The sequence below is a fragment of the Hevea brasiliensis genome, chromosome 1 (genome assembly GCF_030052815.1).
Source record: "Hevea brasiliensis isolate MT/VB/25A 57/8 chromosome 1, ASM3005281v1, whole genome shotgun sequence".
Taxonomy (NCBI): domain Eukaryota; kingdom Viridiplantae; phylum Streptophyta; class Magnoliopsida; order Malpighiales; family Euphorbiaceae; genus Hevea; species Hevea brasiliensis.
In genome coordinates this window covers 116,663,296-116,686,750 of record NC_079493.1, presented here as the reverse complement: position 1 = coordinate 116,686,750, position 23,455 = coordinate 116,663,296, and the positions used below count along the sequence as shown (strand labels likewise).

The 23,455-nt window shown below is 34.7% G+C and overlaps 3 pseudogenes; 2 read left to right on the top strand and 1 right to left on the bottom strand.

The window, feature by feature from the left end:
* The first annotated feature begins 8,297 nt into the window (after positions 1 to 8,297).
* On the top strand, positions 8,298 to 14,091 carry LOC131180751 (lupeol synthase-like; annotated as a pseudogene).
* Positions 14,092 to 14,267: 176 nt separating this feature from the next.
* On the bottom strand, positions 14,268 to 15,364 carry LOC131183541 (pleiotropic drug resistance protein 1-like; annotated as a pseudogene).
* Positions 15,365 to 15,747: 383 nt separating this feature from the next.
* On the top strand, positions 15,748 to 21,899 carry LOC131183525 (lupeol synthase-like; annotated as a pseudogene).
* Positions 21,900 to 23,455: the final 1,556 nt, after the last annotated feature.

Genomic DNA, 23,455 nt, shown 5'->3' with positions numbered 1-23,455 from the left:
CCCACAGTAGTACAAGATGCCAAAGAGTTAGTCCAGAAATGTCAGAAATGCCAAGCACATAACAACATCCCTCGATAGCCAGCAAAGATAATTTCAGCCATTGGCAGCCCTTGGCCCTTCTATCAATGGGGCATTGACATATTCGGCCCATTTTCCAAATCATCAGGACCATGCAAATTTGTCATCATCACCATCGATCACTTCACTAAATGGCCAGAAGCAGAAGCATCACAACACGTAACAACATACCAAACAATTACCTTCATAAAAGAAAATGTCTTCTACAGATTCGGAGTCCCTAAAATCATCATAACAGATAATGGCATACAGTTCACTAGTGAAAAATGCAAAAAACTATGCACCAAATGGGGGATTGACCTCCGCTTTATTTCAACTTACCACCCTCAGATAAATGGGATGACCGAAGTCAAAATCGAACAATTCTTTAAGAACTTAAGAAGTGGTTAGGAGAAGCCAAAGGAGCATAGCCCAACTATCTACCAAACGTCCTATGGACCTACAGAACTACACTAAGAATGGCAACAGGAGAAACACCATTCTCACTTACATATGGATCAAAAGTAGTAATACTAGCAGAAGTCAACATTCCATCTACTCGAACAGAACACCCTGAAGAGGCTTTGCAAGAAGATGAACTATGACTAAACCTTGACTGTGACACCCCTTACCCGTTTACAGTGTAGCCTAGCAAGATATGCCACTCAGTGTATCGGAGCACCAATTCATATTTCTATTACAATTTATCCCTTTTAATTCATTTGTTTACAATTTTTGATAAATCTAAATTTTTACGCAATTTTTATAGAAAATCCGGCAGAGTGCCGGCTATAAATTGGAAAAACAATTCTTTCGAACCTATTTAAAAACACTTCCAATATAATTTCCAAATCCAGACTCCATTATACACACATATCTCAACTCAATCTCAAAATCTCAATACTATTTTCAGAAATTTTTCTTTTCTGTTCACATTATCACTGAAAGCATATTCATAAATATTTCTCAACATTTCATTTTTCAACATAATATACAGAAAATTTCAATAACATGAAATTTCATATATTTACATTATTACATAATTTCAAGAGTTTATAGTTACAATCCAAAACTAATACAAAATACAAAATGCTACCCCAAAGACCTAATGTCCTACCATGTGCACTGCAGATGTGAGGTGACTCTGGACTCCGGATGCAGATTTGAAGGCTCACCCGGTCTGATGTCTGCTGGGCTCCCCAGCTAGGTCTCCAGTACCTGCGCGTGGCAAAAGCGACGCGCTAAGCAATTCTACTTAGTGGTGACAATATAAAATAAAATAAAATAAAATAAAAATAAGTATGCAGAATCTATGTTTACTTTTTTTTTGTAGACTTAATTTCTGATATTTTTTTTTGTAGTATTATTTGATTAAAATTTGGTAAAATTTATTATCATTGCCCAAGTAACCCATACTAGTCGACTGGACTGGATAAACGGGTAAACTGGCACTGGGTACTAAGTACCTCGGACCATCACACCATCGATCACATTGTGTCTCCCGGTGTGCAACAGAACAACTAATAAGCTGTAATAATTATCAGGGATAAAACTCGAGTGTAACAACTCAAATAACATAGCCAAAGGCTATTATGTCACAGAATGGCATGGAAAGCCATGAAACACAGAATGGCATGAAGCCATATGCAGTACTGCTAACAGAACCCTATTGGCATGCCAACCTATCCAACCCAATCTTGTTAGGTATACTAGGATATATTACACTTTTAAGTTTCATAATTCTTGAAATTTAAGTTTTATTGTTACTATTCATTTTATTAGTCAACTAAAATATTGACTTTTGCATAGACAATAGGTACATTGGTTCTAATACTCCCAACATACCACATTTTGCATTCTAAATTTGTTGGTATTGGTTACCAATACCATTTCTAAGCTTAATGTTAATTAGACAAAATTTTCAATTTTCAAACTTTGTGTTTACTGTTCCATTAGTCATTTTTGCAGTGGGAATTTGGCAAAATGATCAACATGAAAGTTGTTCCTTATTTTGTCTAGTTATATTTCCTTTTTTGAATCACTCCATTTGGAGTTTTGTAGCTCAAGTTATGGCCCAAAAACCACAACTGGCCGGATTAAAATTTTTCCAGAATTTCTGGACTGACCAAATCTATAGTACTTGGAATAGTGATTGCAACTCACTTTTTGAATATGTTCTGGCCATAATTTGGGTTATGTTTCTTCATGAAAGTTGTAGATCTATATCTCAACTTATTGCTGGTAAAATTTTAGGTCAATTGGACCTTTCTACATTGAGTTATGGCCAAATGACTAAACACTATTCATTTAGTCATTTTTGCCCAGGCAGAATGCAGGTCACCCAGATTAGGACAATCTTTTGGTCAACTTGGTTTGGTTTTATGGGCATGGTTTCTTCACCAAAGTTGTGCCATTATGTGTCTAGTTTCATGTCCAATTGGCCTTGCACCAATTGAACCTCTACAATTCCAGTTATTACTGCCCAAACCTGCTGGACTCATGCCCAGTCCTGCAGGTCACCAAAGGCAGCCACACCAAACTCTGATCCCACTACACAATTCACTTCATTTTTTATTTAAACAGAACCAAATGGTCACTATTTAACCATTAAAATCTACTTTCATCATCACATGATCAAAGTCTCATTTTTCACCCCAAACCCTAACTCAAACATTACAAATCATGCATTATCATTGCATTTCATCAATCCACTTAAGAGATACATATTGAGGGCAGCCACACTACCATGTTAGCTCCATAAAAATCATCACCATCTTACCCTAACCAAGGCTACCAAAATTATGGGTTGGCATACAAATTGTATTCAACAAATTTTCTTTGTAATTTACACTCATTCAAAGTCCTTAAACATGAATTTAAAGTGAAAACCAAGGTTAGGTCACAAACCTCTAATGGAGTGAGATTTTCCACTTGCTAGGGTTCCTCTTTTTCCTTTCTTTTTGCTCCCAAAAGACTCTACAAGGTGTAAAAACACTTTTTTTGTGTTGGGAGTATAGGGTTTGGTGGGACAAAAGCTAGGGAAATCAAGCTTTGAAAAGCTTGCTTAAGGTTGGCTATGGAGGGATAGGTGACGGCAAGAAGAAGATGAGGGAGAGTGTTCTGATTTTTTTTCATTTTTCAACCCATTTGGTCTCTTTTAAATAAGCTTATGCCATGTGTCAACATTGGATTGGTTAGGAGAATCTTAATGACATCATTATAATGTCATAATTCCATTTTCTTTCATTTTCTCTCCTTTACTTGTCTATTTAATTTCAATTAAATTTTTAACAACATTTATTCATATTTTATGTTATATAAATTATTTATTTAACTGAACAAGTTGGCCAAAAATCATCTCTGAAGACGAAATGACCAAAATGCCCTTCGTTTGGCTTAACGAGCCAAAATTGTCTGTACCGATTGAAAAATTTTTCTAAGCATTTCCTTGGCATTCTAATGCCATAAGAACCTTAATGACCCTTCTCTGGAGTCTCAAAAATTATTTTATAATTTTTTCCTCGGGTCTAGGGTTGCTAACGGCCTTCACCGTCACTTCCCCTTCGGGTTACTCATCCCTGGTGTTTCGGCTTGTTTAACCTTAGTGTATTTCATTTCTAAAAATTTTTCCTTGATTTTTTATGAGCTTTATTTAGTTTCTTTATAACTCCTCACTCTAGTTTATTTATAATTCCAAACATTCTAGCTGCCCGGACCGACATTGGTTATCGGAACAGTAGACTGTACGGACTAGCTAAAGTGAGGATATTATATTGACACAGCAGAAGAGCTCAGAGAAACTGCTTTCATCCAGATGGCACATTATAGACAGAAAATGATGAGCATGCATAACAGGAAAGTGAGAAACTGAGCGTTCATGGCAAGAGACCATGTCCTTAAAAGAGATGACGTCACTGAAAGATTAGCAAAACCAGGAAAGTTAGGATGCAATTGGATCAAATCTTATGTAGTTTCAAAAGTTATCCACCCAGGAACCTACAAGCTGGCAGAGACAAGTGGAAGAATACTAACCTGAACTTGGAATATATGTAATCCTCGAAAATATTATCAATAAAAGAATTTATTCATTTTTTCAGAAGTTTTCCAATGGTGCTTAGCCCATCCACGGCGATAGTCTGCCAGACTAAACTAATCTAATGGTGCTTAGCCCATCCATGGCAATAGTACGCCAAGCTAAAATAATCCAAGAATGTCTAATCCATCTGAATCAAATTGAAGATATTTACAAACCCAAGGATATTTAGCTCATTCACCAAATGATAACATATCTTAGAAAACACGTTGATAAGCTACTCATATTAAATCAAGGTAAACCACAGTTACTATTACAAATTTATATTACCTTATCTTTTCGAATTGTTAAGATGATTGCTACATAACCGAATAATTTGGCAATTACTATGTGTCTATAAAATTAACTCGACCGGAGGGTCCGAGCGATAAGAATTCAACATACAAGAGAATGAAAAAAATAACTTCTTTCATTTATAAAGTTTTTTTACAAAATCATTGCAAAAGTTTTCAGGCAGAGGGGCTTACATCATCACCCTCGCCCACCTGCCTGCCCTCCCTATCTTTCTCTCCTTCCCCCCCTCCAAGTTTCTCTACCCAGGATAAATCATCTTCCTAGTAGCGCTTCTGCAACTCAATGACAATATCATTTTGTGATTTCACATAAATCTAAGCGATCTAATTATCGGTCGCAGTAAGCTCTCCCTCAAAAACTTTAAGTTTCTTGGTTAAGCTCTCTTGCATAGACGAGTGACTCTCCCAAGTAGCAGGTAGTTCATCTTGAAGAGTAGTAAATTGATCCTTCATTTGTTGCAGCTCGCCCTACAAGTCTTTGGCTCTCTTCTCAGAAGCAGCAGCAATGTCAGTAAGTAAATGAAGTTCAGTCTCCTATGAACTAACTTAGCCACACAAAGCTCGATTTTTCTCGCACAGAATTTGAGTACAAGCCAGTTTTTCCATCAAAAGTGACACCGATTATAGGGCCAGGTCGTCATCATGCTCCCCCTCCAGCCTAACCCGATCAAGCAGAAGAGTATACTTATTGGCTAACCAATTAGCCAGTTTGAAATTATCCACCACAGATTCACTGGCCAGAGCTTGTTCAACCGACTGTTTGTGCAATGGAGGAGGGGGAGGAACAACTTCAGTTCTCTCAATCTCTAGTTAGGAAGTCTGGGTCTCCAGACTAGGAACACTTAAAGGCGGGGAAGGAGGTGGGTCAACCCTCACCCATTTAGGATCCAACGGGGATGCATCTTCGATCAGACGAGCAGCTTTCTTCTTCTTTCGAATCAATAGCTCAATATTTTTTGTGCAGCTTCCCATATCTGTAAAAAGAAAAGAATTTCAGTAAGTAAAAATAAAATAAGAGAAGAAGCAAAAGTTTTTACGCTCCAAAGGCAAGTTTTTATAGTGTTTAGCCACTATAGGGTCCCGGTCACATAAGTCGATTCCCACCATCTGGATTCGGCTTCCAGCAGAACTTTTATCGATATCTTATTGTCCCGAATAAGGGATTTTATTTTCCTCACAACAGCTTTTTCTTTGGCATCCAGTCTCATTTTATCGGACCTTTTGTGCGCCAAACAATTCCAAGATGTCCGAATTCCACCCCATTGCTCGTTGCTTGTATCCTCTATAAAGAATAATTTATCTTTCCAATTTTTCAACGAAGAGGAAAGCCTAACAAATAATCCCATCCTTTTCTGAGAATGAAAATGCCAATATTCCTCATTCTCTTGAATGTTAAGCTGGAAAAACATGGAGAACATGCGGGCTAAAGCATGCAACCTCCTTTTTCAGCACAAAGCTTGGAATCCTGAGAGTAGCCTCCAAGAGTTGGGATGCATTTGAGACATGGAAACTTGGTAGCATATCAAAATTTTCACATCCAGAGGGTCAAATGGCAAGCTGACCTCAATTGCTCTTCATATATCGCTACCCGCACAGGATGAAGAAAGGTACTATCAGCTCACCCGCTTGCTCCGGTGAGTGAGAGACAATATCACTCATAGATATCCTATAGATCCTGGAAAATTCCAGAACATTCCACCCAATGAGAGAAGACGAAGTCTCAGAAACCCCTCTAGGCACATTTCCTCTCGATGAACCCGCTTTAGCACCTAGAATGGAACCACCAGCATTTGGACCTATAATCTTGGGAAACTCTACCACTTACGCTGGATTCTTGCTAGAAAACAGTTCTCGAGTACTTGAATTCTGACTATAGACAACCTTAAGTGACTGGGGAGTGGCACTCGAATCACTGATGTCGCTCAAATCACTCATTTCTCGACGAAAACAGAAAGGAAAAAAGAAAAATATAAATGACAATGCAAAAAATACCTTCAACAGAGTGACTCAAAGGAAATCGAAGACAAAGATGAAGCACACTACCAAAAATTCCAAAGAAGAGAAGAAACCAAAAGAAAAAACGTAAAAGGAAGAGAAAGAGAAAGAGGGGTTTTTTTAAAGCAAAGAGGCAATTAATTACTCTGATAAATGAACCGTCACCTGCCACCTTCTCGCTTACCAAGAAAAATTTAAATAGTGCCAGCTCATAATAAAACAACCACTCAATGAAAGCCTAATAGCTTTCCCCAAAAGTTAAAAAAACAATGATCGAAGAAGTCACGTGAGCAGTCATATCACATTATGGCCTAGCGATCAAACAACGAACATAAATGTATGCAAGACAAGAAGGGACAATGAGAGCGGTGCAAAAATAAAATAAAAAATAACAAATAAATAAAAATAAATCCATTTCATTTCCAAAAGATTAGATTACATTATTGGGCGGGTCCTTTTCAGCCTGATCATCAATTACAGATGTATCTACATTCTACTCTACCTATATTCTACCCATTTTGCTTCCACAACTCGGACACCTCCACAGTTCAGACACCTCCCGATCTCAAGATGTCGTTTAAGAGATATGTGGAGATCGGGAGGATACCCAAAAATCAAAGTCAAATAGTCAAAGTTATGTCCAGCATGGAAGGTCAAAGATAGAAATAGCTTCAATGTGGCAGAACAAGAAGGACATGGATCAAAAGAACCGAGCAAAGACAAAGACTAAACAAGAACTTTGTTTGCCTAAAGCGGCGAACAGAAGCCATACTGAACAAACATGTGCATTAAATGGCTAGAAACTGGATTTCACAGACCGAGCAACAATTACGCATTCAATTCAGTAAAAAACATATTTTATGGATATCACCTTAGAGATTTAGCCAAGATCACCACTGTAAATAAAGCAATGGCTATTCCCTAAAAAAGCCTATAAATACCAATCAAAGAAGAGGAAACAGGTACGCTTACTATCTCTATTATTCTCTGTTACTCAAGAATTCTTTAATCTCTCTCTGAAGGATTAGGATCTCTGACTTTAGCATCAGAGTGGCTCACCAGAATACCATCCACCTCATGTTTTTTTCTTATTGCAGGTCTACGTGTCATCTGGGTCAAGACCAAAAAAGACCATTGATAGCATCACTAACCATCTTGGTGTTTTTCAATTGTTAATTATCAGGCATAATCGAAACTAGTAATATAGAAGAAGATAAGCTGCCAATGTGGAGGCTAAAGATAGCAAAAGGAGGCAATGATCCTCGCATATACAGCACAAACAATTTTCTTGGAAGGCAAATATGGGAGTTCGATCTTGATGGTGGTTTCCCAGAAGAGCGAGCTCATGTTGAAGCTGCTCGTAAAATTTCTGGAAATATCGATTCCAAGTCAAGTCTAGCTCTGACCTTTTTCGGCAATTCCAGGCACATATATATAATAAACATCCCACTACATATATACTCAACTCCTCTCTCTCTCTCTCTCTCTCTCTCTCTCTCTCTCTTTACAAAACTTGCTCAATTACTAAAATTCAAAAAATTCAATAATATTGATGGAGCAAGTAGATTTTTTAATTTTTTTTAGATTTTATTATTTATTTTAAAAGATTCACACAACAAGTATCTAAATTGAAGTGCTCAACAAGTTTAATTTTATTAAACATAATAATATTTTAAAATTTTAATGGTGTTAAAAATTTATTTTAATAGGGTTATATAAGTAATTTAATACAATAGATATGAAAATTAAAAAAAAAAGGAGACCAATTTTTGTTTTACGTAGATAGATATATAAACGGCTCAGTAACGAGAATAGACCACTAACTCAAAACCCCACTCAATTGTAGGTAGATCCGCCCAATGTGATACCAAACTAAGCTTTTATAAGATTTTGGTGGCTTTTCAAGTTGAATTTAATTTCTTGTCTGACTTTCTGCTCCTCTCTAAGCTAGAGAAAGTTGCCTGCGTCTTCCTAGTCTATCTCTATAAATAGATGTATCCTGCAAGGTTTAGGCACTCATATATATGCATATAGAAGAAAAGTTGGCATGTGGAGGCTTAAGATTGCGGAGGGCGGCAAAAGCCCTTACATATACAGCACAAACAATTTTCTTGGAAGGCAAACGTGGGAGTTTGATCCTGACGCCGGAACTCCTGAAGAGCGAGTTGAGGTTGAAGATGCTCGTCAAAATTTCTGGAAAAATCGATTTCATGTCAAGTCCAGCTCTGACCTTCTTTGGCAGTTTCAGGTTTATATATATATATATATACCTATTGATTAATTATTTAATTAACTAACCAATCCACCTGCTACGAAAATTATATTCCTTGGCAAAGCTCCTGATACTTGTTAATGGCATTGGCAATGTTTCAAACCATTAGGCGTGAAAACTGTCTCAAAGCAAAAATTTTCTCTTCCATTAGCTATCTATAACAATTTGAGTATTATTTATTATTTAGTCCATTTGTTTTACCATTATTAATGCTTCTATTTTTATATTTTAAAAAAAATTATTTAGTTAATCAATTTTATTAGAAATTTAAGCCTAACATTAAAATTTAGATATTAAACATATTACCAAGAGATTTCAAAATTTATAAGTGATATACTCGTATCTACATAAGCCTGCAAGAAAATGACAAAAAAAAAAAAAAAAGGAATTATGCTCTTATGTCCAACCTAAAATCAGGTGCTAAGGTGGGCCATCAAACTATAAATAGGTCTCCAAATCTGTAAGCAGGCAATAAGGGGAAGAGAAGGGCAGCCAGAAAAAATAGAATAGATGGAAAAAGACAAATGAAATACAAATAAGGGAGAGAGGTGGAGAGAGATAAAAATAAGAAAAATGCAAACAACAATAAAATTGAGAGATGAAATTATAAACTATTGTAATATTTAATGGTCAAACAGTAAATTATTTAAATATTAATAAAAAAAACTAATTATGTGATAGAAGGAAAATTAAAGGATTATTTTTTTTTCTCTAAAATAAATATATAATCTACGTGCCAGAAATATATACATGAATTATTTACGAACAAAATAAATTGAATATAATAAGTTATAGTATGCCTACCATATTGAGCCAAGCCTCAAAAGAAATAATAATAATAAAACAAAGAAAAAAAATAAGTTTCCTCATTTCTTGTAATCAAATACAGTTTCTAAGGGAGAAAAAGTTTAAACAAACAATTCCTCAAGTTAAGGTTGAAGATGGCGAGGAAATCACAAGTGAAACTGCTACAGCGGCTTTAAGGAGGAGCGTCCACCTGTTCTCAGCCTTGCAGGCCGGTGATGGCCATTGGTGTGCAGAAAATGGAGGGCTACTGTTCTTTTTGCCTCCTTTGGTGATTATTCTCTGAATCTCCATTTCCGTTATGATTACTAATTATTAGCATTACTATAAATCCATTATCTAACTCATCATTTCTTGCAGGTTTTTTCTCTGTACATTACAGGACATCTTAATGATGTGTTTTCTGCAGAGCATCGGAAAGAGATGTTGCGTTACATATAATGTCATCAGGTAACATTGGCATGTAAAAGAAATAAGATTTTCCATAATTTGAAGCTACCCTTTTTCTTGTTCTGAATTTTAAAAGTGGAACTTCTGCCTTCCAGAATAAAGATGGTGGATGGGGAATACACATTGAAGGTGAGAGCACAATGTTTGGTACAGTTCTCTGCTATGTATGTATGCGTATACTTGGCGAAGAACGCGACGGTGGCAAAGAAAATGCTTGTGAAAGAGGGAGAAAATGGATTCTTGATCATGGTGGGGCAATTGCTATACCATCTTGGGGAAAGACATGGCTTTCGGTATGATCATATTTACAGTTGGTAGAGTGAATTTGTTTGTCTTCTAGATTAATTCTAATTACATCGATTCACTATAGTTAATTTAGTTCCAAATGGTCGAAATTTCCTCTGCTGCAGATACTTGGTGTGTATGAGTGGGATGGAAGCAACCCTATGCCCCCAGAGTTTTGGATCTTTCCTACTATTTTTCCCTTTCATCCAGGTTTTCATTTTTATGTTAATTATTATTCTTTTGGGTTTACAAGATTAAGTGTTTAATATGAATAAGGGGAGAAACTGATCTTCTAATCTTCTTACATAATCACCATATATATTATTTCATAACTGCAGCAAAAATGTTCTGTTACTGTCGGATCACTTACATGCCTATGTCGTACTTGTATGGGAAGAGGTTTGTTGGTCCAATCACACCTCTCATTTTACAAATAAGGGAAGAAATCTATAATGAACCGTACCACAAAATCAATTGGAAGAGCGTGCGCCATTTATGTGCAAAGGTGAGAGTTTGATCTAATGTTCACTTTTTGCTTTTCAAGAATTGATCTGCAACTGTAATTTCACAACATTTTTCTTGTTCAAGGCAACTATTGAGTCCATTAATTGTTCAGACAAATAGTGTGTGATTATACGAAAATGAATTGTTATTGCAGGAAGACAACTACTATCCCCATCCTATGATACAAAAATTGATATGGGATGCTCTTTACACTTTTAGCGAGCCTCTTTTCACCTGTTGGCCCTTAAACAAATTGAGAGAAAAGGCTCTCAAAATAACGATGGATCACATTCATTATGAAGATGAAAACAGCCGATTCATTACCATTGGATGCGTCGAAAAGGTAATTCAGTTATGGTTCGATAGAAGAAATATATTATGGATATCTTACTAATAATTTTTGTCTGCTATATATTGGTTCTCATTCTTTGAATTCTTGCATATTCAAATGGACCAGCCACTTTGTATGCTTGCTTGCTGGGTTGAAGATCCCAATGGGGATGCTTTTAAGAAGCATCTTGCTAGGATAGCTGATTACATTTGGGTAGGAGAAGATGGAATAAAGATGCAGGTTGGTACATAATTCACGCTTACATTTATTAGCATGTTTTATTTTGAAAGTATCCCAATAGAAGAAGTATACCAGAAGTTAGAATAGAATACATTACTATGCTGAATTCAATTGTAGAGTTTTGGCAGTCAAATATGGGATACAAGTCTTGCCCTCCAAGGTTTGATTGCTAGCAATCTCTCTGATGAAATAGGACCTACACTCAAGGAAGGGCACAACTTCCTCAAGAATTCTCAGGTTTCCAATTTTATGAACTAAAATGGTTTCTTCTTTTTACCATCAAGAATATGATGTATAACAAGTGATTTTTTTACTATTTTGTTTTGTTCTTTGTTTTCTGATCCCATTCAACTCCAAAAGTTAACTGAGAATCCTTCTGGCAACTACAAAAAAATGTTTCGTCATGCATCCAAAGGAGCTTGGACCTTCTCTGATAAAGATCATGGATGGCAAGTTTCTGACTGCACAGCAGAAAGTTTCAAGGTAATTATATTGTTTTTGTGAAAGTTTAAACAGGATGAGAATTAAGCATTATGATAATTTCTATATTAACTAAATTTTATTGTTTTCCATAGTGTTGCCTGCTTTTCTCATTGATGCCTCCTGAAATTGTTGGTGAGAAAATGGAAACTGAGAAGATGTATGATTCAGTCAATCTAATACTTTCCCTTCAGGTAATGGTTAGTTGCACTGAAAAAATACCATTAGATTAATAGTATAATGATCCAATGTTTGCCTTCTTGTGTAGGAAATCATAAATTCAAATTAATCCTGTCATTCCTTTCCTCTTTCCTTTGAACAAGAAAAAAAAAGATTATTCTAACACCTTTATCATATTCACTTATATTTGCTCCTTGCTATTGCATAGTTTTCACAAATTAACATCCTGCATAATTTTACAAACTATTGCAGAGTAAAAATGGTGGTTTCTCAGCTTGGGAGCCAGCAGGAGCGAGATCATGGTTGGAGGTAACTAATTCACGGTGAACCAAACTTATTAATAAAACTTTCTTCAAAATGCTACTTGCATTTTATGAGAGATATTGAAACCAAAATTTGAATCCTTACCTAACTTGAAGTTTATATGTTTGAGTTTTTAATATGGCGTTTGAAGTATTTTTCCAAAGGTTCCAGAGGTATTAATTTGTTTGAATGGTTGTTTGATAAAATTATGATATATTGATTGACCTGTGCCAATTGTTTCAACTAGTGGCTAAATCCTGTGGAGTTTATGGAGGACCTTGTAATTGAGCATGAGTAAGGTTCTTATACCATTTTCATTTGTAAAAAGCTACAATAGTCTTAAAACCTTTCCTCTTCCTCTAGGTATAGCCTATAGATACCTTAATTTCCCTAGAAGACTAATAAAAATAGTGATTCAGGTATGTGGAGTGCACTTCATCATCAATCCAAGCATTAGTTCTGTTTAAAATGTTATACCCAGAGCACAGGGAGGAAGAGATTGAAAATTCCATTGCAAGTGCTGCAGGGTTCATAGAAGACATACAAAAACCTGATGGTTCATGGTATGGTTAATTTGGTTTTTTCATCTTGTTGGCCCAAAAAATAACAAATATCTATTATGAAAGGTATGGAAATTGGGGAATATGCTTCACCTATGGGACATGGTTTGGACTTGGAGGATTAGCTGCTTCTGGCAGAACATATGAAAATTGTCTTGCTATTCGTAGAGGTGTTGATTTTCTACTCAAATCACAAAGAGATGATGGTGGATGGGCAGAGAGTTACCTTTCGTGTCCAAAGAAGGTATTGCCTTGGTTTATATATATATATATATATACACACACACACTTTTTTTTAGTATCTTGGAAGGCAATGAATGTCTATTTATCAGAATTTTTTGAGCTTCTGATCTCATGCACTATAAGACGACAGACGCTCAACCGTATTACTAAAAAGATATCTTACATAATAGTTAGCTGGGTGTTTCTTCATTATATAAGTTCCATCCACGTGTACTTTGGCTCATTGATTTGAATACAGGTTTATGTTCCTTCTGAGGGTGATCAATCCAATTTGGTTCAGACAGCATGGGCTTTAATGGGTTTGATTCATGGAGGACAGGTTAGTTTACAAATCAAATTAACATACTCCTATAGTTACATGATTGCTTTTTTCATTCAAAGTTGTTCAAACTTTTCTTGTAAACAAGGCAAAGAGAGACCCTACACCCCTTCATCGTGCTGCAAAGTTATTAATCAATTCTCAAACAGAACTCGGTGATTTTCCACAGCAGGTATCTCCTATTGCTCCGCAAACTTCAAAACAAAAAAAAAATCCGGAACCGTTAATCAATAACTAAACTCTATAAGCTTACAATTTTGTTGTGCCTGGAATAGTGTTTGAATTTGCTATATACGTCCATTGTCTAACTACTTGTGCTCGACTCCAGTGATAAAGTGAGATCACTTTAGGAATGGATGTCTGGATTTGAATCTTACCAATATAAAACTGATGATTTGCTTACATTTACATTTACGGCAGGAGCTCTCAGGATCATTCATGAGGAATTGCATGCTACACTATGCATTATTTAGGAATATTTTCCCCATGTGGGCTTTGGCAGAATATCGGAGGCAGGTGCCATTACCTTCCAAAAATATATGAAATCAATCAGGGATTATGAGTGGTTCCAACACCGAATCAAGAAGCCTGCTGATTAATAAATGGGTATTTGAATCAAATGTGTTCGCTGCTTTGTAATAATAGATGAATTATGATTTATGATTGATATCAGGGTAATCAATCTAAATTGCACCTTATTTTTCGGTACATTGCTTTACCGATCACGATTTTCATACATGATAATGATGCTTATTAGCATCACTAGTAACTAATGATGCTTATTAGCATCACTACTAACTGATGATGCCTAACGGGTGCATATATATTACTATTTCGAAATAAAGAAATGAAAGTTCTCTAAGAAAATGATACATGATATTTTTTTTGGCCCTCCAATCTCCTCTGGAAATTAAAGGGCCTAATAGAAACAGCAAAAGTAAATGCAAATAGGAATGTAAATCCAAGAATCACAGCTGCAACCACTCCCAGAAAGTCATGTTTGATGCCATAATAATCTCTCACGAATTGTTCCACTGTTTGGCCACCTTCAAGAGTATCCTTAATGTCTGCAAACTGGGATGCAATTAATCGATACAAGGTCCATGACATTGGACATCCCTGATAGTAGCATCTCGACTACACAGGCGTCCTCTGTTATACACAGATCAGAGAAATGGTTTAGTCCACAGGATAACTCCATATACAAAACAGAAACGGTGAGAATTTCAGAGAATTAGGGGTGGCTAACTCTCACACTTCCAGGGATGACGAAACCTGAAAAGAAGTTCCATATTACATAAAATGCTGAAGAAATTATGGATCCAATGTGGAGGTTTGGTGTCACGGCGACGGCCATCATTCCATAGCAGGTGAAGCACAGTTATGTGAAGTACATGAACAGATACCGAAAGAACTTAGCAGCAGTCCATTCGAATCCGATCATTGCATATGTGATAAGAGCATTTACAACCGTTTGTGCGAAAATGTATAGAATCTCAACCAGGATCTGTTTCAAAAGATGAGGTTGGTATAAAGATACGGAACATTCTCCATGGTAAAATTTTCTTAAAATATGTAATAACTTATTACCTGCGCATGTGCATAGGGCAAAGCTGAATACATCCCTGCAGCTCTTTCTCTATAGAAGACAGTTCTTTCAACTGCGACTGCTGGCTGCACAGTTGATGCATTTTGTATCCCATGGAAGAGAAATGTTGCGTATATTAAACCAGCAGAATTGAATATGTCTTGTTCCTTGGACCTACAATGCATCGGAAATGGGAATAAGAAAAAAAAAAGGGTGGAAGCAAACAGTATATTGTAATCAGAAATGCTTTTTGACACAAAAAAAAAATGTCACAAATGGCACAAATGGATATAAATTGTCTAACTCACCCTTTATATGAATGGAGGGAATATTGGGAGGGAAAATGGTGAACCAAACTTGGTGTCATTGTTGCTCATTAAAGTTAAATAATTTACCAGCTAACTCATAAATATTGCTTGTGATAATTCTAAAAGAATAATTAACAAAGCTAGCTGTCGTTTTGCATTAAATAAAAAAAATTTAATTAATATTACAATAAAAGTAACCTATCAGAATGAAATAATCTTAAATGGAACTACTAAAAGAATAATAATCTTGTTTTGAATCTGTTGATTCATATAACTCTTTGAAGATGGAAGTAACAAACGAAGTAATGCGTAGAAGGGTAGTTGCTGATGTATTCGTATATAGTGAAGATGACAATATTTTCAATGAAGAAGATAACACAGTTGATGAAGATACTATCATAAATGAAAACTCCATGAATGCAGGAACTGAGGAGGTGAACCCATGGACGATGGTCTTCATATTTTTGATCAAGGCGATGATGAAGACGTTGAAGGTTTCGGCATGAGTGAAACTGCCATGAATGAAGGTATGCAAGGAAGGAATTTTGTCGAGTATGTTCAACGTAATTCTGTAGATAAGAGTCCACGACCAGGTATGTGGTTTCTAGGTGTGGACAACATGTTTGAGTTTTATCAAGAGCACGCGAGATTCCAAGGTTTTAGTGTTGTAAAAAAATTATGTTCAAATGGCCAAAAATATTATTGTATCAGTTGTGATAGGGAAAGAAAATTAAATGCTAATAAGTCATAAAAAGGATTTGTTCAATGAAGAGTTCTTAGAAAGAAGATGAAGATAAAAACAAATAAGGGTTTGTTCAATATGGACGATTCTTTTCTTAGTTTTATTTGTATATCTACGTATTTAAACTCCCTTTGTGCCTAATAGTTGTCTTCAAAGCACTTGATTATTATGTAACAAATAGCATACAAATATGATAAAGTGCTGAATTTATCTGCAGAGTTTTGGCAGTCAAGTATGGGATACAAGTCTTGTCCTCCAAGGTTTGATTGCTAGCAACCTTTCTGATGAAATAGGGCCTACACTTAAGGAAGGACACAACTTTATAAAGAATTCTCAGGTTTCCAAGTTTATGTCCTTAACTGTTCTTCCTTTGTAGTATCAAGACATAAATTATAACTTCGGTCTCTCTACTCTGTTCCGACTTAAAATTTGGAAGGTCACCGAGAATCCTCCTGGTGACTTCAAAAGTATGTTTCGTCATATATCCAAAGGATCATGGACTTTCTCCGATAAAGATCATGGATGGCAAGTTTCCGATTCCATTGCAGAAAGTATGAAGGTAGTTAATTCTGTTTAAAGTTTAAATTATATTTCAAACAAGTTCAGAAAGTATTAAGTTCTCGTATATGTTTCATAGTGTTGTCTGCTTTTCTCTATGATGCCCTCGCAAGTTGTTGGTGAGAAAATGGAACCTGAGAACTTGTACGATTCTGTCAATGTATTACTTTCTCTTCAGGTATGGATTAGTCGCAATAATACAGTGCTTGTTTATATCTTATTAACCTCAGAAAGTATTTTTGTTTGCTTCTTCTTCATGCATGCTTCTTAGAAAGAAATTAACAATGAGCTAAATTTTATAAAATATTGTAGAGTAAAAATGGTGGTTTATCAGCCTGGGAACCAGCAGGAGCAAGATTATGGTTGGAGGTAACTAATTCAAGATGGTGAACTAATCTTAAAGAATTGAATTGAAAATCTTTTAAATTATCATTCCTCCAAAAGTTTTCAATAATTTTAATTAATTACATTTGTCACACCTTATCCCTCTGTAAGGCATAGCATGATCCCGTAATATACCTAATGACTTATCGACTCCATCTACCGATAACTCATTAAATATACTACAAGGGATTTTAAAACAATTTTTTTTTCTTTTTGAAAGTGGTGAGCATTTCTAGCAGGCATTAAAAACATTTAATTGAAGTTTAAAAGTTATGTAAAATTTTTGTCCATTTTTATTTTTCCGCAAATTTTCGAAAAATTTCGGCAAAGTGCCGACTGTAATTGAGAAAAACTAAAAATTTTACCTGTAGAAAACACTTCCAATATAACACTTCAACCAATCTCAACCACCATTAAAACTCAAGTCAACATAATTTTCCCCAATCTCCACAATTTAAATCAATTTTCAACTCAATTATTTCAGAAATAATACTAAATAGTTTTCATTCACATTCAATTCAAGAAACATTAATTTACATTCATCAGTATAAATTACATAAGAAAATCCAAAATAATATTATTACAAAATTTGTACAACTGCTCATGACCGCTTTACAAATGTACATACAGTCAATTACATCAAAATAAACATGTACAATCAGGGTATAAAATTATACCCGACAAAAGGTTCAGAGGTAGCTCTGAAATTCTCAGCAGCTCACTCTGCTGCTCTACTAGTCTCTCTATCTGCGACAGCAATAAACAGCTATCGCTGAGTACTATAACTAAGTGGTGCACAACATACTAAAATAAAATCTTATGCATAAATCAAATCACGTTTATTCAATTATGGTACTGAAAATGAAAACAAATACAAACACAATTTATAATTTTAGTCAAAATAGTCTCATTTCTAAAGTCCCAAAATAGATTTCATAAAAACACACAGTTATATCATGCCATCAGTATAATGTTCATCTCAATAGCCGGAGGCTTATGAGGAATCTCAAGGCTAGCTAGCTCAAACTATGGGTACCCATTCAATTTCTTCCTCTACTTGCACACACCTCAACACTTCCCAGAGAGGGAATTCAAAATTCAAAACTAATTCCTCCCACTAGGCATGCTAGTGAGGCATTCAAATATATGGTCATGACATTGTGGTTTCAAAACTATCTTAACATTTTACTAACCATTTATTGGCAATTCAAACAAATACAACTAAATTTCTAATAATTTAGGTCAAAAGTATAATATTCATTTCATTCACAAATTTGCAATAAAAATAAATCATAATTTATTCATCAAAATAAATTGTCAAGAGAATTTACAGAAAAATTTTATATTGTGCTCAAACCTTGTGCGAGTCGCCTCTAGGCCTTGACTCGATATTTCGGGTTCTTTTCCTGTATTCTTTTCAATTGAAATACACAATTTTACAGTGTTGTAGTTTCATAAAGTATAATAAATTCACAATTACTTATGTCTAGCTCTGATATGCTTAATTTAACATTATTTGAATTTTGCATTTCGATGTTACTATTCACGATACTATTTAAGTCAAATTGTTAACTTTCTTACGCTTAATAGGTATAAGAATTTCAATTTCACCTACATATCACATTTTAGTTGCTTAATTTGTTGATCTTGGTTGCCCCTTCAATTTTTAGGTCTCCTAGGCACAATTTCAAATTTTCAGTTTTGATGTCCTGTTTTACACTGTTCCATTAATCTTGTTGTTGTGGGAATTTGGCTAGGTGTTTTTCATAGAAGTTGTTCCTTATTGTCTTAGCTTTAATCTCCTTTTTGAATCACTACATTCGGAGTTTTGTAGCTCAAGATATGGCCATTTGAACATGGCTAGCCGGATTGGTCTAACCCAGATTTCTGGGCACCTAATTTGGTTCTAGTAGTTTTTGACCACTAATTTTAAGTGGCAAAATGACTGGGTTATGGGCAGAATTTGGGTTGGTGTTCTTCATTAAAGTTGTAGTGCTATATTATACCTTTCCAATGCCATAAAAATCAGGTCATTTGGACCTGTATAGCCCAATTTATGGCCAAATGAACAAACACAATTCATTTGGTTATTTTGGTACAATAGTAGTGCACTACACTCGAGTTTGACCTAATTGTTCACTATGTTAATATCATTTTCTGGGCATTGTTCCTGAATGAAAAATGTGCCATTATTGTTTATTTTCATTCCCAATTGGCCTCACACCAATTGAGTTGGTAAATTTTTAGTTTTAGTCTCTGAAAGAGACCTAGGTCAAGCTGCTAGAATAGTGACCCTAACCAATCCGAATTGCACTTGGTTTCTACCAATTCAAACATACCACAAATGGTCCCAATTGACCATTTCTCACCTCAATTAAGATCATTTGCATCAATTAACTATTTCCTACAATTTTTCTCCTAATTTCAAGAGGTTAAGAACCCTAATTACACAATTATGCAATCTAATGCAATTAAAGTTTATAATCAACCTCTATATAGTCAATTCAACTTAACTAATACTTCAATTCCATCAAAATCGTGAAATTTCAATACCCTTATAGGTTGGCCGAAAATCCCATTCAGTCCCCCAATGATAATTTTCTTTTGATTTAAGTTCAATTCTAGGTTAACTTAACTAAGAACATGAAAATTTAACTAAAGATGTCAAGTTTAAGTACTAACCTTTGTTTGATCTCTACTTCTTCAATTTCTTCCTTTTTCTTCCTTTCTTTCCTTCCTCAATCTTCTTCTCAAGTGAAGATAACAAGCTTTAATCAAAGAAATTTGGGGAATTTATGGGTAATTTAGGGGTTCAAGAGGTTGATTTCATGCTTTAATGGAATTTTTTTTTATGAGAGAACAAATGGGAGAGAGAGAGCTACAAAAATTTGGAGAAGAAGAAGAAAAAATTTGTCTTTTTAATTTTGTTTTTATCTCCATTTATGCCATAATTGACTTAGTAAAAAATTCGGGTAAAATATTTTTAATTTTGACATCATTCATGATGTCATCTAATGATGTAATAATCCATTTCTTTTTCCTTTTTCTTTTTCTTTAATTTTTTCTATAGTTCTTTAATTTAATTCTCGATTCTAAAATTTTTATTTCTCCGATTTTATTGGACAGTTAGGTCAGGAGTCACCTCTAGGGGTAAATTAACCAAATTACCCCTCGCCGATCTGATTCGGTTTGCAAGTAATTCGATATTTCTTTCGAATCCCTGACCTAATTTTTGACCCACTTATCAGTTCTTTTCTGTGGTTTTCTCTTTTTCACTAGGTTCGCAATAGTCCTAAGGACCGCGGTGTCATATTTTTTGGTTCAAAATTCGAGTTAAGACTGACCTTGCAGTCACTTTCCGGGAAGGTCACCCATCGCTGTGACTCCCGATTCATTTAATATTTTGTTTTCTGTTTTTCTTATTTATACTTAACTATCTAACAATCACTAATTATTTGCATTTAGGGCTTATCTAGGTGTCTTAGATTGTCCGGACCGACACCGGTCACCGGAACAGTGAAATACACCAGGCTAGGCATATAGAGGTGTTACAACATTTCCCTTTTTTAATTAGTGGCTCAATCCTGTGGAGTTTCTTGAAGACCTTGTAATTGAGCATGAGTGAGATTTCTATAGCATGCAAAGTTTTTCTTTAGCATGTCTAGATTATGTGAGTTCCTAGATGACATAAAATAGTTGTCCAGGTATGTGGAGTGTACTTCATCATCAATCCAGGCCTTGGTTCTACTCAAGAAGTTATATCCTGAGCACAGGAAGAAAGAGATTGAAGCGTTCATCATAAATGCTGTGCAATTCCTTGAACACATACAAAAGCCTGATGGTTCAGGGTATGGTTAATTTACTAGTGATTGCTGGCTGTATAAACCCAAAATATCTGCAGAAATCAGTTATATATATAACAAGGATTACCTAAGGTGTGGAAATTGGGGAATATGCTTCCTTTATGGCACATGGTTTGGGCTTGGAGGGTTAGCTGCTGCTGGCAAGACTTACAAAAATTGTGCTGCTATTCGTTAAGGTGTTGATTTTCTTCTTAAATCACAAAGAGATGATGGTGGATGGGGAGAAAGTTACCTTTCCTGCCCAAAGAAGGTAGCCCCTTTGGATTTTACTTAAAATTAGGTGCTGCCTTTGATTATTTCTTCACCAACCATGCGTATACTTTGTTACAGTTATATACTCCTCTTGAGGGTAGCCGATCAAATTTGGTACAGACTGCCCTGGCTATGATTGGTTTGATTCATGGCGGACAGGTGTCAGTTTATACTTGTAACTCAAACATCTAATATCCAATCTCTTCCTGGATTGTTTTTATCCCACAATTCAAACTCAGAGAGTAAATTCTATATTTTCATGTACAAATATGATAGGCCCAAAGAGACCCTAAACCTCTACATCGCGCTGCAAAGTTGTTAATCAATTCACAGACAGAACTTGGTGATTATCCAGAACAGGTCTATATCTCATTGAATTGAACATATATATACGTGTATGGTATACAATCAAACATTGTTGCATTTCCATCTTAACCTTTTTTCCTTTTAGAGTGTATTTTAATAGATGGAGATTTAAAATGAAATAGGATTTCAATTGGACATTATATTAAATAAGCAAAGGTAAAGATTAGAGAAAGAGAAGAACCACAACATGTGTTAGTAAATTACAGTATGTTTTTTCTTCATATTCAAACGTTTACTATTGACATGCTTATGAATTTAAGGCAGGAAATAATGGGAGTGTTCATGAGGAATTGTATGTTACACTACTCGGCATATAGGAATATTTTTCCCATGTGGGCTCTGGCAGAATACCTCCGCCACGTTCCTTTGCCTTCCAAAAATATCTAAATCAAGTCTAAAGTGTTGGCAAATGTAAGATTTTTCTAAATAATTACTATAATTAATAATTAAGATAAAATAAACTATATTCATGTATCCAGAGGAATAGAAAGTTAAGTACCTGAATTAGGATGATTAAATAATTATTTGTATATCTGGGAAGGTGTGATTAGACAAACCTTTGCATCTAAGAATGTGTGCCTAACCCTATTGTATTATATTATATATGTGAGGGGCATGGAAATGACTATGGAGATGAAGTGGAAGGCTATGCAAATAAAGTGAATGTTTATGGATATGAATGTGTGAATCACCTCCTTCCCTTCCAAGTATTTATCCGTTTATATCATAATTTAATTTTAATATTTTTAAATTTTATATAATTAATAAATTTAAAATATTAAATTAAATTATTAATTTAATGTAACTAACTAAGCCCATAACTCAATTTGATAAAAAATTAACAATCAAATTAATTAAATAATTATCCTTATAAGTAAATATTATTTAATAGGTGTTATTTTTTAGCGTCTAAAAATATCTACTAAAAATAAGCATGAAAGTGAAGCAGTAGTCAAGTGGATAAAGTGGTGTGAATGCATGGCTAGTTGTGGGAGTTATAGGTGGTTACAAGCAGTTATGAGTGGTTATGGATAGTGGGCAATGGTGAGAAGAAAGTGTAAGTGGTGGTGGAGGTGGTAACCATCAAACAAATATTTTTCTATAAATCGATGTGTTAGGCTTCATTTAGGGGGACACAACAACAATTTTGACAGACATAATGTCTTAACTCAATTTTTTTTATAGTTTAACAATCTCTTTATATTTTCAAGTAATTTTTTATATTTTAGTCTAGTCTCAATTTCAATTTTAGTATTTCATTTTTAATTTAAGCAATCAATTTACTTTTTCCCTGAAAATATTTCTATCCTTATAATCAATCTTTTCAGTTTTCAATACAATTTATAATTTCCTGTTCATATTCTAATTTATGCAAATCTGCTCTTTAATTTCAAGCAAGTTAATAATTTTCTACAAATGTTTATATTTTCAAGCAAATTAGTCTTTTAATTTCTCAAAACTCTCATTTACATTTGTTGCACATATTTATATTTTCTCAGCAATTAATTTTTTCAATCAAGCGTAAATTTTATATTTTCTGCACATATTTACTTTTCGAAGCAATCAACAATGATCAGCGTTTACTTTTCAAGCACAACATTTGCTCTTTCATGTATAAGTGATCTTTTAATTTTTTAACAGTCAGTTTTAATTCTCAAACTTTTCAAGTTGATCAAGTAAAAATCTTGACAAAACACATCCCAGTAAAATCAAAGAATTCAAGGGAAAATTTAATTATTCATTTCTCACCAATTGCTCCAATTAAAAATCAAACCGACGTAAATACATTTACAAATAGGATTATATGCGTCCTTGGTACGCCCACAATCCAACTATTACGTACAATTAGTTTACACGAAAACACTATCAATTTTGATTTTGTTAACAAGTGGTATCATAATTGCTAAAGAACATGCTAGTTAGTTTAGGCAACCCCTATTTCGATAGCCACACTTAGGCCACAATTAATTTAATCAATAATAATT